This window comes from Thermobia domestica, chromosome 5 (assembly GCF_964235325.1).
Source record: "Thermobia domestica chromosome 5, izTheDome1.hap1.1, whole genome shotgun sequence".
Classification (NCBI taxonomy): Eukaryota; Metazoa; Arthropoda; class Insecta; order Zygentoma; family Lepismatidae; genus Thermobia; species Thermobia domestica.
The window spans coordinates 259,710,768-259,715,230 of NC_137458.1; the positions used below are offsets into that span (position 1 = coordinate 259,710,768).

Below are 4,463 nucleotides of genomic sequence, written 5' to 3' on the forward strand. Positions count from 1 at the left end.
AGAACACAAAAACAATTGAAAAGTTTTTTAGGGTTGTGTTCATTTGTTAGAAACCACGTTGCCAACTTTTCGTCTATAGCGGAGCCGTTACAGCGTCTCTTGAAACAAAATGTTCCATATAAATGGACGAGTGAACAACAACAAGCTTTTGAGAAGCTCAAAGAAGGGATCTTGTCTGCGCCTACTCTTATGAAATTTCATCCAGAAAGAGACGTGTACGTCGTCACGGACGCCTCACAACGCGGTTTAGCTGGGGCAGTCCTGCAACCTGAAAGTGATGAAAAAGATGCTCCTTTGGTTCCAATAGCTTACTGTTCTCGTGCTGTAGGGCCACACGAGAAATCATATCACCCATTTAATTTAGAATTAGCAGCTTTGATCTTTACGCTAAGACGCTTTAGATATTTTTTATTAGGACGTCACTTTTATTTGCGTACCGACTGTCGGTCACTGGTTTTTTTTACGTCAAACTAAGAATGTGGCTAAATTTTCTCGAATTCTTGCGGAGTTGGAGACCTATAATTACACTATTTCTCATATTTCGGGTGCTTCTAATAGTCTTCTAGACAGTATTAGTCGCCATGTAGATTGCACAAGAGACGAAGCGGATGAACAGAAGAATCTAGAAGATCCCCGGGTCTTTACTATAGAAGAAGACGATAAGTTAAAAGAAGAACAGCGGAAGGATTCCTGTTACAAAGATATCATTCTCTTTTTAGAAGGGAAAATACCGCAAAATTACGATATTGAACGACAGGCACTGCGATATGAGATGAAGGATGGGTTGTTGTACCGAAAACATAGACGTCCAACTGGTACACAGCTGTTGGTAGCTATTCCTGCTTCCTTACGAGAGAAAGTGTTTCAGTCAGCTCATAGTTCTTCATTGGGTAGTTCACATTCAGGATTTACAAAAACATATAATTTGTTGTTAAATTCAGTATATTTTCCATACATGAAAAAGTTCGTCATTGAGCGATGCAAAAGTTGCCAGGTGTGCTAACGTTTGAAAAAGGTACCGGGTTCGCCTCCAGGTGTTTTACAAACTATGCCTAGCGTGCCTCCTTTCTTTCGTATTGGTATTGATGTAGCTGGGAGGTATTCTGATGCCAATATTCTGCGGCACAAATATTTAGCAATCGCAATAGACTACAATACTCGTTATGTAGTAACGGCTACGTTGGGTGAACAGACAGCCGCTGCTTTGGCAGATTTTTGTACAATCATGTAATTTTACGCTTTGGTCTGTTCAAAGAAGTGATTTTAGATAGATCTACGGCGTTTACTAGTTCTTTGTTTCAAGAACTATGTAATATTTTAGATATTAGAATGAACTTTGTTAATCTTTACTTTCACCAGACCAATGGTCTTGTTGAGACTTCTGTCCGCCATATTGAAGCACTATTGAAAAGGAAAGTGGATCCTAACAATCATGGTAGTTGGGTGGATCACGTGCCAGCCGTCACTTTTGCCCATAATATCACTGTGAACCATTCCACGTCATTTAGCCCATTTAAACTGTTACACGGAGTGGATCCTTATTTAGAACACCAGGCTATCATTAATGGACCGTGTGTACACAGGGTGAATCAAGAGCGTCTAGCCACTCTTGTTGACATTAGAGAACAGGCTCAGGATAAACTTTTTAATCGATTTCGTACTTCAGAGAGATCTTACAATAAACATCATAGATCCGTACAGTTCACGGAAGGACAGCGTGTATGGATTTTTGACCCTTCAAGACGGAGAGGTAATGCCAAAGCATTTTCAGGATTATTTTTGGACCTGCTGTTATAGTACGAAAAAATTATAAAAATGCTTATTTTGTGAAATACAAAACTTCAAAGGGAAGAGAAAAAATTGAGTCGATTGCCATTACTAGACTTAAACCGTATTACCCGGATGTAACCCCAGAACCGATGACAGGCGAGGAGGAAGAAGAAGAAATACGTGACATGCAAGTGATAAATATTGCCAAAGATTATTCTGATAACAATATAGAGTTTAACCAGCTAACATTCACCACTGCACTCAGTGATCCCGTGGAAATTCAGCGAGTTGTGGGTGTGTTGGAGCTTCCAACTTTAATGGATTCGTCTCAGAAATTCGCATACAAGAAGCCATTATATAGTTATAATGAGAACATTAACAAGAAAGTGAGTGTATATTATGGTAATATTGCAGATCTGAAGTGTGACATCGTGGTTAATGCAGCGAATGAGACCCTTACTCCTTTGTCTGGAGTCGACGGAGCAATTCACAGAGGGGCAGGGACGGAACTAGCTGAAGTTTGTAAAAAGCTAGGTTCGTTAAAACCTGGTGAAGCTAAGATCTCTTCGGCTTTTAATTTACCAGCGGAATATGTGTTATTCACTTGCGCGCCTAGAAATAATAATAAGAGAATTTTACGACAATGTTACACGAATTGTCTACAACGCGCTTTGGAGAATAATTGTCGGACGATAGCGTTCCCTAATTTGGGAACTGGGAAATTCAATTTTGATAAGTTTCAGGCAATGAAGATTGCTTTATCCACGATTCGAAATGTTCTGGAAGCTAATTTGCAAGATTTCGATCGTATTGTGCTGTGTATTTTTGATAAAGAGAACCGGAAATTATATGAAAATAATATGTTTGCTTATTTCCCAGTGCGGATTTAAAAAAAAAGACAGTGGTTAGTAGCGCATATATGAAGGTTAGTAGAGTTCTTACAGCTACTCTTACCTACATGTGATACTTATGAATTAGGAAAAAAAAGAATTCACTAATGTTTCACGCCACTGTATTACGCACACACTCTCACTGATCACTAGTCTTCGGTTATATAGATCCTGGACGAGGAATTCTCCTTTCACTTACCTGCAAAGGAAAAGAGAAACTTAACTTGGATATTTATTATACTTTGATTTGACGTTAGTTTATTTTCTATTCAGATCATAAGCTAAAAAAAATACCAATTATGACATTTTTATACTAGCTGGTCTAGTACTTATTCTATTTATTTATTTATTTTGCAATTTTCATTATGACTATTTTACTCGAGTATAATTGCGTAGATCATGATCTATATCTATATATATATATATTACATATTTACCTAATTGTGTATTTTACCCTGGTCTGTGACGTTTGAATTTCACCGAATTAAGACTTTAAACTGCAGTTTTCCTATTTTTGACATTAGTTTTCTCTATTTTGATATTAATTTCCTGATTATGACGAATATTTTTTTTATCCCAATTTAGTCTATATGCGCATTCTATGATATAAGTTTTGGTTAGTTGTGTTACTAATTACAATATATACCTGTTTGACTATCGATTTTAGTGTTATTTTTATTACAATTATGTCTTTATGACTCCTACGTTATGGTTTTTAAGTAATTTTAACATTTTATGAGAAGTATAGCAGTTTAATTTAATGGTACTAAGCTAAGCTATTTTGTTTGAATGCATCTATTTGCTTTATTATTTAATGAATCAAGTTACACTATATTAGTTAAGATGCATATATATGCATAGCATACGTTAACGCACTTGAATTTTATTTGAGTTTGGTTCTAGTTTAATTTTATTTATTTATTTTGGGTGTTATATGTGTGTTCGTCTGTATTTTTTACAGATGATCCTGGTTTTATCCATTGCCTTTGGTACTTCTGCCAATTTTGATGTGTCGATTTCAAGTGGATTTTTTTTAATGAGTTACATGGCCACATATTATACCAATATGCTATTCCCATCATGTTTAACGTAAGTTTCACTTTTCCGCAATCCCTGCCTGCGTCCTCTTTATTTAAATCATTACACTGTGCCGATAATTCTTCGTATTCTATTCAGACATGCTCTTTAGCTCATAGTCTTGACGCATTACATTCACATATAGTGAGTAATTTTTTGAAAATTAATGAACCTTATAGATACCGAGAACATTCGCGTTCTAAGAGAGGTATTGCTATTTTAGGGAATCTTTTTTCATTTTGCTGTAACGTGGCTACCCAAGGACAGTTATCGTCTTTTCAGAAGAAACAAGATAAATTAGAATCTACAGTTATTGAACTAAGACAGCAGTTACTGAGGAATTCTGTGTATATTCAGAATGCGTCTGTTGAATTAACAAATTTCCAGGCGAAATTGGGTAAAAATTTTCAAAAGATGGAAGTTTTTTCTAAGACTTTGTTGGATCAATCTAAATTTTTGACCAGGACCTTAGAAAATTTATCAAATAAGGACCAATTGGAAGTTTTTGCGATTTTGGGTGAATTATATCAGTTATCGATGCACATTTTGAAAGTATTAGAATTTCAGCGTTATCAAACGTCCATTCAAAGCTGCCGAGCAGGGAAGTTAGATCCCGTATTGGTGCCTTATGAAGTATTGCAAGCTCAGCTTCACATTTTACAGGAATCTATAACTAAACAACGTATGATTTTGGCTATTCCTGCTGAAGATATTGATATATATTAT

General features: G+C 35.9%; 1 pseudogene; it reads left to right on the forward strand.

The window, feature by feature from the left end:
• The first annotated feature begins 1,919 nt into the window (after positions 1-1,919).
• Positions 1,920-2,660, forward strand: LOC145685501 (macro domain-containing protein CT2219 pseudogene; annotated as a pseudogene).
• The last annotated feature ends 1,803 nt before the right edge of the window (positions 2,661-4,463 follow it).